This window comes from Armigeres subalbatus, chromosome 1 (genome assembly GCF_024139115.2).
Source record: "Armigeres subalbatus isolate Guangzhou_Male chromosome 1, GZ_Asu_2, whole genome shotgun sequence".
NCBI lineage: Eukaryota > Metazoa > Arthropoda > Insecta > Diptera > Culicidae > Armigeres > Armigeres subalbatus.
In genome coordinates this window covers 17,634,546-17,647,103 of record NC_085139.1, presented here as the reverse complement: position 1 = coordinate 17,647,103, position 12,558 = coordinate 17,634,546, and the positions used below count along the sequence as shown (strand labels likewise).

The 12,558-nt window shown below is 39.6% G+C and overlaps 1 protein-coding gene across 7 annotated transcripts in view; it reads left to right on the top strand.

Moving 5' to 3' along the window:
• The window catches only part of LOC134222299 (stAR-related lipid transfer protein 13), a 433,861-nt gene that overhangs the window by 325,651 nt on the left and 95,652 nt on the right, over nucleotides 1–12,558 (top strand). The window lies entirely within an intron of this gene.

Below are 12,558 nucleotides of genomic sequence, written 5' to 3'. Positions count from 1 at the left end.
AGTAGTTCTTGTTGTTGTCGTGAGTTCCAGGTAGTCTACTCCATAGAATCAATGTCGGTGGATCAACCTCTTTAATGGAGGCAGTTATTTGAAAACAAATAAGTTGTATGGCCCCTTCTTGATATATGTTTGTCTTTAACTACTTTAACTACTTTAAGAACTACTTTTTGTTGTCGTGGGCTCCGTAATAGACGTAGTTATTGAGCATGAAACACTTTTTGTGACCCCTTCTTGGTACAGTAATATCCCGATTTTTTCAATCCCAGTAAATTTTGGGGGGATGAAATAGAAAAAGGCAAAATACGTGAAAGGAACCCGTAATTTCTTGTCGAACAGGCTTACAAAATTCTTGACAGATTCTCTGTAATGATCCATAATAAACCACAGGCGGTGAAAATTATTTCATGAAATTTATTGTTGTTTTCGGTATTATTTGAAAACAATAGAAACGACAAAAAAAATTAAAAATTTTTGGGGTGATAAAATCGGGTCGAAAACGTGGTAAAATCGGGGTCGACAAAATCAGGGTAGACAAAGTCGGAGAATGACAAAATCGGGTAAATTCTGTATATGTTCGCATTCCATGTGGTGCATGTTATTGTCATGGGTTCGAAGTAATCTACGAAATCCGTAGAGTCAGGGCCTGCTGATTAACCTCCGTGATGAAGCCATTTATCGAAAAAATAACAAGCTGTGCAACCTCATCTGAGTGAATGTATGCATTCCAAGTAGCTTTAGTTGTTTCCATGGTAGTAGGAACTATGTATGAACTCGATACAGTTATGATTTGCAGATTAACCCCGAACGGGAGGCTGTTGGTATATGTTTGCATTCCAAATAGTTCAAGTTGTTGTCATTAGCTCTAGGCAGTTATTGACAAGGTGTGCAACCTCATTTTGATATATTCGCATTCCAAGTAGTTCTTGTTGTCATGGGTTCCAGGTAGTATACTAACTTCATTCATATCACGTACGAAACTGTTTATTCCTTGGAAATTCAAAATATGAATAAATTGGAACGAGAAGAGGAAACTAGGAAAAAACGGCGCTTTATTAGATCATGTACCGTGTTATTATAGATATTCGTGTAAGCCTAGAAGCCTTACTCCATAAATTTCTAGGATGGCCATTAGCATATGCCATGAACGCATTTTATTCTATGGACCACAAAGGAAAAGTACCACATTTAAAACAGGTTGATATATCTCTCGTTAAGCATGTATATTAGAGTGGGGCGTCATGGCCATTTTTTCAAATCAATGTTTTTTCGAAGCCATTCTGGGTCCTGAACAACTGTGCAGAATTTGGGACTGATTGGTTGCTTCTTCGCTTTCCGCATCGCGTTTGAAGTTTGTATGGAAATTAGTATGGGAGAACGTATATTTTTGCATTTCTACTACTAGAGGTTTCAGTTCATCGTAAACCAAGTGGCACATTGCGTTAAAGTATAACCCAAAGTATGCCGAAAAACTTTGCTGAAGAAGGCACGTTGCTGGAACATCCACGAAAAAAGTTATAACGCTTCGAACATTGAGTGTTCAAACGATATGAAAAAAATCGTTTATTATGCCAACACTGCCGTACTACGTACACCAATAATTTAACTGAGTGTTATTTCAAAATAATTGATCTTATAGGGCTTTAGAGCTAATGGGAGCTATCCGGAATTATTTCACAAAGAAAAAAATCCGACAAGAAGGAAGATGGGTTTTGCTCTTTGATAACCATAGGTTGTCCGGTAGTGCTGGCAGAAACATTGATTTCTTGCATATGGTTTGAACAATCAATTTTCTAAACGTAATAACATTTTTTGTAGACCTTTCAGCTACGTACCTTCTTCGGCAAAGTCTTTCGGCATCTTCCAGACTATATGCTATCGTATTGAGTCACGTGATTGATGATAAATTGAAACCGCTAGGAGCAAAAATGTAAAAAAGTACGTTTTTCCATACTAATCTCCATGTAAATTTAAAACGCGATGCGGCATGCGAGGCTGCAACCAATCGAGCCCATATTTTGCACTGTTGATTGGGGTCCCAAAACGATTCAGAAAAACCTTGATCTCACTTGATCGGACGAAGTTTGCGTTTTTCCATACAACTGCGCCTTACTCTAATGTAGATTCTAACGTCTTACTTCCGGGTTTTCCTGGATGACCATGAAAATTTGAAATAACGCATTCTATTCTACGTACCATAAAGGGCATGTTCAACTTTTCAAACAGACCAAAAGATCTCTAGTTAAGCGTGCAGGTCTTTCCCAGGGTTTTCTTGGATGACCATCAATCTATGCAATGGACGCTTTTTATTCTGTATACCACAAAGAGCATTTACCGTTTTTGAAACAAGCCAAAAGATCTCTGATTACGCGTGTAGATCTAAAAGGCCCTCCCCCCAGGTCCCTCCCCAGGCCATCTGCGAGTTGTGGCGCCTGCCTAGGATGTGGTGGGGTTTGACAGTGGGCCCTGTTAAACCTCTATAAAAAGCTGCATGAATCCGCAAGTAGGCTCCGTCAAAGCGACCGTGTGCCGCTCAAAGCGCACAAGCCCAAGTCCTGGTGTTAGGTGGGACGCTAAACAGCCCTGACACGATGGCCCTCTGACGAGACAGGACTTCCACAGTTATTAACTGCGAGGTTTCTAAGCCAAGTTACCATATTTGCATTCGTATATCAATGAGGCTAACACGATGATACTTTAATGCCCAGGGAAGTCGAGACAATTTCCAATACGAAAACTGCGTAGACCAGCACCGGAAATCGAACCCAGCCACCCTCAGCATGGTCTTGCTTTGTAGCCGCGCGTCTTACCTCACGGCTAAGGAGAGCCCCTTCCACTTGTTGAGCAATCCGAAAGATCTCTGGTCACGCGTGTAGATCTAAAGACATATTCCCGAATTTTCTTGGATGACCATGAATCTATGCAATGAACGCATTCTATTCTATGTACCAGAAAGGAGTTGTACCACTGTTGAAACAAGTCGGAAGATCTCTGGTTACGCGTGTAGATCTTACAGTCTATTCCAGAGTTTTTTTTGGGAGACTATGAACCTATGCAATGGACGTATTCTGTTCTACGTGCCACAAAGGGGTTGTACCACTTTTAAAACAAACCGAAAAAGCTCTGGTTAAGCGTGTAGATCTTAAGACGTATTCCAGAGTTTTCTTGGATCACTATGAACCTATGCAATGGACGCATTCTATTATTTGTACCACAAAGGGGTTGTACCACTTTTGAAACAAGTCGAAAGATCTCTGGTTACGCGTGTAGATCTTAAGGCGTATTCCAAAGTTTTCTTGGATGACTATGAACCTATGCAATGGACGCATTCTATTCTATGTGCCACAAAGGAGTTGTACCAATTTTAAAACAGGCCGAAAGAGCTCTGGTTACGCGTGTAGATCTTAGGGTCTATTCCAGAGTTTGCTTGGATCACCGTGAACCTATACAATGGACGCATTTATTCTATGCACCACAAAGGAGTTGTACCACTTTTGAAACAAGCCGAAAGAGCTCTGGTTACGCGTGTAGATCTAAAGGTCTATTCCAGAGTTTTCTTGGATCACCGTGAACCTATGCAATGGACGCATTCCATTCTACGTACCACAAAAGGGTTGTACCGCTTTTGAAACAAGTCGAAAGATCTCTGGTTACGCGTGTAAATCTCAAGGCCTATTCCAAAGTTTTCTTGGGTGACTATGAACCTATGCAATGGACGCATTCTATTCTTTGTGCCACAAAGGGGTTTTACCAATTTTGAAACAAGCCGAAAGAGCTCTGGTTACGCATGTAGATCTTGAGGCCTATTCCAGAGTTTTCTTGGATGACCATAAACCTATGCAATGGACGCATTCTATTCTATGTACCACAAAGGGCATATACCACTTTTGAAACAGGCCGAAAGAGGTCTGGTTAAGCATGTAGATCTTAAGGCCTATTCCAGGGCTTTCTTGGATGACCGTGAACCTCTGCAATGGACGCAATCTATTATTTGTACCACAAAGGGGTTGTACCACTTTTGAAACAAGTCGAAAGAGCTCTGGTTACGCGTGTAGATCTTAAGGCGTATTCCAAAGTTTTCTTGGATGACTATGAACCTATGCAATGGACGCATTCTATTCTATGTGCCACAAAGGGGTTGTACCAATTTTGAAACAAGCCGAAAGAGCTCTGGTTACGCGTGTAGATCTTAGGGTCTATTCCAGAGTTTGCTTGGATCACCGTGAACCTATGCAATGGACGCATTCATTCTATGTACCACAAAGGAGTTGTACCACTTTGAAACAAGCCGAAAGAGATCTGGTTACGCGTGTAGATCTTAAGGCCTATTCCAGGGTTTTTCTTAGATGACCATGAACCTATGCAATGGACGCATTCTATTATTTGTACCACAAAGGGGTTGTACCAATTTTGAAACAAGTCGAAAGATCTCTGGTTACGCGGGTAAATCTCAAGGCCTATTCCAAAGTTTTCTTGGGTGACTATGAACCTATGCAATGGACGCATTCTATTCTATGTGCCACAAAGGGGTTGTACCAATTTTGAAACAAGCCGAAAGAGCTCTGGTTACGCGTGTAGATCTTAGTGTCTATTCCAGAGTTTTCTTGGATCACCGTAAACCTATGCAATGGACGCATTCTATTCTATGTACCACAAAGGAGTTGTATCACTTTTGAAACAAGCCGAAAGAGGTCTGGTTACGCGTGTAGATCTTAAGGCCTATTCCAGGGTTTTCTTGGATGACCATGAACCTATGCAATGGACGCATTCTATTATTTGTACCACAAAGGGGTTGTACCAATTTTGAAACAAGCCGAAAGATCTCTGGTTACGCGTGTAGCTCTTAAGGCCTATTCCAGGGTTTTCTTGGATGACTATGAACCTATGCAATGGACGCATTCTATTCTATGTACCACAAAGGGGTTATACCACTTTTGAAACAAGCCGAAAGAGCTCTAGTTACGCGTGTAGATCTTAGGGTCTATTCCAGAGTTTTCTTGGATCACCGTGAACCTATGCAATGGACGCATTCATTATATGTACCACAAAGGAGTTGTACCACTTTTGAAATAAGCCGAAAGAGCTCTGGTTACGTGTGTAGATTTTAAGGCCTATTCCAGGGTTTTCTTAGATGACCATGAACCTATGCAATGGACGCATTCTTTTCTATGTGCCACAAAGGGGTTGTACCATTTTTGAAACAAGTCGAAAGATCTCTGGTTACGCGTGTAAATCTCAAGGCCTATTCCAAAGTTTTCTTGGGTGACTATGAACCTATGCAATGGACGCATTCTATTCTATGTGCCACAAAGGGGTTGTACCAATTTTGAAACAAGCCGAAAGAGCTCTGGTTACGCGTGTAGATCTTAGTGTCTATTCCAGAGTTTTCTTGGATCACCGTAACCCTATGCAATAGACGCATTCATTCTATGTACCACAAAGGAGTTGTATCACTTTTGAAACAAGCCGAAAGAGGTATGGTTACGCGTGTAGGTCTTAAGGCCAATTCCAGGGTTTTCTTGGATGACCATGAACCTATGCAATGGACGCATTCTATTATTTGTACCACAAAGGGGTTGTACCAATTTTGAAACAAGCCGAAAGATCTCTGGTTACGCGTGTAGATCTTAAGGCGTATTCCAAAGTTTTCTTGGATCACTATGAACCTATGCAATGGACGCATCCTATTCCATGTGCCACAAAGGGGTTGTACCAATATTGAATCAAGCCGAAAGAGCTCTGGTTACGCGTGTAGCTCTTAAGGCCTATTCCAGGGTTTTCTTGGATGACTATGAACCTATGCAATGGACGCATTCCATTCTATGTACCACAAAGGGGTTGTACCACTTTCTACACAAGACGAAAGGTCTCTGGTTACGCGTGTAGATCTTGAGGCCTATTCCAGAGTTTTCTTGAATCACCGCGAATCTATGCAATGGACACATTCTATTATATGTACCACAAAGGAGTTGTATGACTTTTGAAACAAGCCGAAAGAGATCTGGTTACGCGTGTAGCTTTTAAGGCCTATTCCAGGGTTTTCTTGGATGACCATGAACTTATGCAATGGACGCATTCCATTCTATGTACCACAAAGGGGTTGTACCAATATTGAAACAAGCCGAAAGAGCTCTGGTTACGCGTGTAGCTCTTAAGGCCTATTCCAGGGTTTTCTTGGATGACTATGAACCTATGCAATGGACGCATTTCATTCTATGTACCACAAAGGGGTTGTACCACTTTCTACACAAGACGAAAGATCTCTGGTTACGCGTGTAGATCTTAAGGCCTTTTTCAGAGTTTTCTTGGAACACCGTGAACCTATGCAATGGACGCATTCTATTCTATGTACCACAAAGGGGTTGTACCACTTTTGAAACAAGCCGAAAGAGCTCTGGTTACGCGTGTAGATCTTAAGGCCTTTTCCAAAGTTTTCTTGGATGACCATCAATATATGCAATGGTTGCATTCTATCCAATGTATCACAAAACAAAGGTCAAAGCTCCAGGAGGTTCTCGAAAAACTTTAAAGCCTTGAAAATGATAATGAACGTCTTACTGTGCGTCATCAAGGATCTTTACCACTTATGACTTCTTGATTCTTGGCGTACCAAGAACGTCTTAAGGCCTCAGCACTCAAACAATGGGACGACCATGATAACGAAAACAATTTGGACGACCCTAATACCGAAATAGGTAAAAGACACATCTTGAGACTAAAAGTGTGTTAAATATCAAACTTTGCTTACCTTAAAGATTGCAAACTTTTTTTACGCTCCAAATTCCAAATAGCGCTCCCTCCTTTTACGCTCAAAATTACAAATAACGCTCCCTCTTTTTACGCCCTAAATTCGAAATAACACTCCCTCTTTTTACGCTCTGATTCCATTTACGCTCCCCCGTTTTGGGCGCAAAAAGAGGTTTTGCAGTACTAGATTTGAAATAGTCCGATAAATCTTAAAGTGACGGGTGTAGATCTTAAGGCTTAACTCCAGGGGTTTCTTGAATGACCCAGAATCTCTTACGATGGTTCATTCTATTCTAACCATCCAAAAGGACATGTGCCATAATTTAAACAGTACAAAAGAACTTTAGTTACGCGTGTAGATCAGAGGACCGAACTCCAGGGATTTCTTGGGTGACCGAAAACCTTTGCCGTTGACTTATTCTATTCTTCACATCCAAAAGGGCATGTACCACATTCAAAACAGTCCGATTGATCTTTAGTTACGCTTGTAGATCTGAGGACCTAACTCCATGGATTTCTTGGATGACCGAAAACCTCTGCCGTTGACTTATAATATTCTACATTTACACATCCAAAAGGATTTATTTGATGCCCAAAAATCTTTACTGAAAAAAACTCTATTCTGAGTTGTCTCCACACTATTTACTTCTCCCCCTTCGCATCTATTCTTGCTTTTTTTTCTCTATTCTTCAATTTCACTCCTTGTACCTTGCACCTCTCACGTCTCGTTTCTCACTTCTCACATCCCATTTATCAATTGTCATATTCCTCTTCATGCTTTTTTACTCATTTCTCACACAAAGTATCTCGCTTACTACTTCTCCCCTTCTACTACTTGCTTCTCGCTTTCACTGATCACATCTTATTTCGCACTTTTTACTGCTTGCCTTTCGCTTCTCACTTCTCAATTCTCATTCTTTTTTCTTGCTTCTCCCACCTCACTCCTCAGTTCTCATATCCCAAATCCAGCTTACAATTCACGATTGATTTTAAAACTATTTAGGGCTTTTTAGTCGAATTCTGAATTCCTACTTCTCACTTGTTGTTTCTCACTTCTCACTTCTCATCACTCATAACTTCTCACTCATCACTTTTCACTTTTATTTTATGACTTTTCAATTTTTACTTTTTTACTTTTTAATTGATAATATTTTAAAAATAAATTATTATCGGCACACGCCCTTCTCAAACTATGACATCAATAGTCAAGCACATTAGATGGGCGCGTTTTATCCTGCATGCAGAGGTTTTAATAAAATGTGTGTTTTTCTATGAAAAATGTAGCAAAGTTAACTTTTTAGTAACTTGGCACAATCTTTACTAATTTGTTTTTCCAGACATGTGCAAAGATTATTGAAAAAATGTTTTTATCTAGTGGAAGCTTAAATTTTATCAAAAGGCGGAAAAAACAAATTTATTTTTTTAAATTTTATTATAGATGTCTTGACTACAATTTTTAGCTGCCATCGGTTTTGTGACTTAATTTAGCCAATTAACCCAGAAAATGAAATGGCTCGTATTAGCTGACTGGCGCATTTTAAACCTAGTTCCCCTAACTAGGTAGTGGAGAGATTTGTTTTATTTCATCTATTGGAAAACAATTAGGGTAGTGAGCTAATTCCCGTCGTAGTATGTACTGCATAGTTTTCAAATCCAATTTAAACGCTAACCCAACTACTGACTCTAATTATTTATTTATATGTAACATGTATTTTAGAGTTCCTACTTTCCATTGCATACTATTAGCACAATGAACAAATAATGGTTTATTAGGAATCGGTAATCAAAAATACCCTTCATTTTTTTCAATTTTGTCTTACGAAAATCTGTTCACGCCCATGATAGTATTCATTCGTCCAAACCAATATTCGATGGATTGCTGTCAAATGAATCTGTTGGTATTGGTGTGCGATTTTAACAAGTACACCAAACTAGTTTTTTATGCGGTGCACCGTGTTAAAACAAAATGACATAAATTTATTTAATATTAGCTTGTTCTGAATATGTTTTGTATCCATTGTGGAAAACAGAATAGAATATGTGAATGTACGATGTTTTTGGTTATCCAAGAAAACTCTGAAGTGAAGGCCTTTAGATCCAACGTACCAACGCCAACGTACGGCCCGCGGGCCGGATGCGGCCCTTGGCTCCATTTTCTGTGGCCCGCGGCGTGTGAGAAAAAATACTTCATAACTGGCCCGAAAGTTTTTCTGTCTGGCTCGGGAAGCTCCTTCATATTATTTATTGAAAATAATAATTATAATGATAATGTTGGTTATTACTAATTTAATAAAAATAAATCTGGGCTAGCACGAAGTCGAATGATGTAGCACGGGAAAGTTTTGCTGTTTATGATATTTTGGCAATATAAATTAAACCTTTCCAGGACGGAAAACTTGTTAGGGCATGCATATGGGCTGTTGTTGATATGGTGTGCTCTTAAAAAAGCCTCATTCAGTAGTATTAATTTGTCGTAAAGCACGGCGAAGAATTAGAGTTTTCACAAAAGGCTTGAAAACTACGTTCCGTGAAAAAGCCACCTGCTTCTGAATCTGCCTGTCGATGAAAATACTAAACGATGAAACGACTACCACAGATATAGACCTGAGGAAAGTTGTTGAGACCTGAAAATCTTCTTGGAAAACTGAAGGCCTAACAACTGACAGAGCTTCGGCAATGACGCGAAAGAACACAGCCGTTGTGACAACTGAAAATCAAGGAATTTTTGTTTATCTGTTAATCGATTGTTAATCAGTCACAAAAGGGTTTTGTGACTGAATAAATTTGTGTTATTTCTCTGCACATAATATCTGCATTTATCACAAAAAAAGATCTATGTGCAAAAACGATCAATATTCGTGATGTAACGACAAAAAAACAACTTAACATCCGAAATATTAAAAAAGATCGACTGGTAGATTTGTTCTGGAATATTTTTTTCTCGCTTTTTCAGTCTTATGTATTCAAAACGATGAGTTTTGTTTTGCCCGAAGCCGAAACCTTGAAAAAGGTCAAAATAAAAGGCTGAAACGTCGGGCAAAACAAAACTCATCGTTTTGAGCACATGAGACTGAGAAAGCCAAAAAATCCTCTACATTATGTTGACGAAAATTGAAGCATAACACCAATGCCCAGGCTGCATGATTCGGAATGGGTGAGTGGCTTGGTCTTTATAGTAGCTGTCACCAAACATCTCAATGATTTTAACATAAAGCTGCAAATTAGGGATCATCACTTCGAACTTTATTATCCAACATGTTAACTATTAAAACAAAATTGCAACAATTTCCCACAATTGATTGTCCATAAATGATTCATTTCTTCAATCCTGTAGAAAACAGTCGAAGCCTTTCAACATAAATATTCAAGCCTATTCGCTAATTTTTGAGAACACGGTTCCTCAACATCGTTTATTGACGTCACGTTTTCCAGAACGTTCCAGAAAACGTTACTGTATTCCCGAATCCGTGACTGTTGTTCTCAAAAAAATACACCGTGAACTCGTTAGTTCACGAATTCATGAAAGCTTTTTTTTGCGTGCTTGTTTTAATTAAAATTTCAGAAAGACACATCTTTCGTAAGATATTTTCTCTTCTCATATGTACATATCCTTTGAACAACTCGCATCAACAATGAAAGCTGAAAAAGTAATTGTTGATCTTTATTATTCGCTTGCGAAATTCGATAACCGATTGCGAAATCAAAATGCGTCGAGTATTGGAAGGAAGCCAACAATCCCATGTCCTGATGAGCATGAGCATTATGAGCATTATGACCGCACAATTCGTAGTTGCTACTCCGTGATTGACTGAACTTGCGAAATTGTACAGAGAACACAATGAATGGGGCTTGGGATTAGCTACCCATTCTCAATGTACACGTTTCGGGAGCTCAAATATTTAAAGTCAATAACGGCGCCGGCCACGTCCTTACGGTCATATAGGAATGGAAGGATTGTTAGTCCGACTCTCGTTGCTACTAGAGACCGAGTATACCTCTGCATCTCCACGATTGTCTTGGGATAGGATATCGTCTTAGTTACAAAGGATAATTTATCTGGATTCACTTTGGTAAGCGATGCGATCTATGGGATGGGAAATGACACTAATACGAGTTAAAAAACATGCACGCCCGGTGGCATATGAAAGCTAAGGAGATTCGCGTTTTGGACGACCGCACGGAAGCGCAGCACTCTGTACTCACTTGTTCGATGGCTACAGCAAACTATTGAAGAACTCGCTTTTTTCGACCGCGCGCGACATGCGCATGAGCCACCGAACACAAAATACTTTATTTCTTTCCCGACGACTAAAACACGCACTGCACTTACTTGTTCGATAGCTACTAGAGTGGGGCGCGGTTGTATGGAAAAACGCAAACTTCGTCCGATCAAGTGAGATCAAGGTTTTACTGAATCGTTTTGGGGTCCCAATCAACTGTTCAAAATATGAGCTCGATTGGTTGCGACCTCGCATGCCGCATCGCGTTTTAAATTTCCATGGAGATTAGTATGGGAAAACGTACTTTTTTACATTTTTGCTCTTAGCGGCTTCAATTTATCATCAATCACGTGACTCAATACGTTAGCATCTAGTCTGAAAGATGCTGAAAGACTTTGCCGAAGAAGGTACGTAGCTGGAAGGTCTACAAAAAATGTTATTACGTTTCGAAAATTGATTGGGTAAACCATATGCAAGAAATCAATGTTTCTGCCAGCACTACCGGACAACCTATGGTTCTCGAAGGACAAAACCCATCTTCCTTCTCGTCGGATTTTTTTCTTTGTGAAATGAATCCGGATAGCTCCCATTAGCTCTAAAGCCCTATAATATCAATTATTTTGAAATAACACTCAATTAAATTATTGGTCTACGTAGTACGGCAGTGCTGGCAGAATAAACGATTTTTTGCATATAGTTTGAACACTCAATGTTCTAATGTTCTCTCATCGTAGAAATGCAAAAATGTACGTTCTCTCATAATAATTTCCATACAAACTTCAAACGCGATGCGGAAAGCGAGGAAGCAACCAATCGGTCCCAAATTCTGCACAGTTGTTCAGGACCCAGAATGGCTTCGAAAAACCATTGATATGAAAAAATGACCATGACGCCCCACTCTAATAGCTACTCTTATTACCGGCCGCGAAATGCAGAACAAATATTTCGGCCGATCGCGTCATCGCTCTGCAGTCCGAAACAAGAGAAATCACGCACTGAACTCCAACAATTCCATGTCCTGTTACGTAAAAAGAAAAAGAAAATAAGCACACACAAAAAATGTTAAAACGCAATTGAATCTTGCTTAGTTTTGCTTCAAAATAATTTAAGTCATTCTGAAAAAAAAGTATTTTATTTTGATGATTTTGAAAATGTATTAAAAATATGTACCAAATATTCCCTGGCCCGCCAGCAAGTGGCCATTTTGAAAACTGGCCCGTGGCTTGCAAAGGTTGGGCAGGCCTGCTTTAGATCTGCACGCGTAACCAATGATCTACAGGTCTGTTTTGAATATGTAATATGCTCATTATGGAACATATGATCGAATATGCGTATGGAAGATATTCGCGGTTATCCAAGAAACCCCTGAAGTGAAGGCCTGCAGATCTACACTCGTAACAAATAATCTACAGCCCTGTTTTGAATATGTTATATGCTCAATGTGGTACATATGTTAGAATATGCGTAGGGAAGATGTTTGCGATTATCCAAGAAACCCCTGAAGTTAAGGCCTCCAGATCTACACGCGTAACAAATAATCTACAGGCCTGTTTTGAATATGTAATATGCTCATTGTGGTACATTTGATAGAATA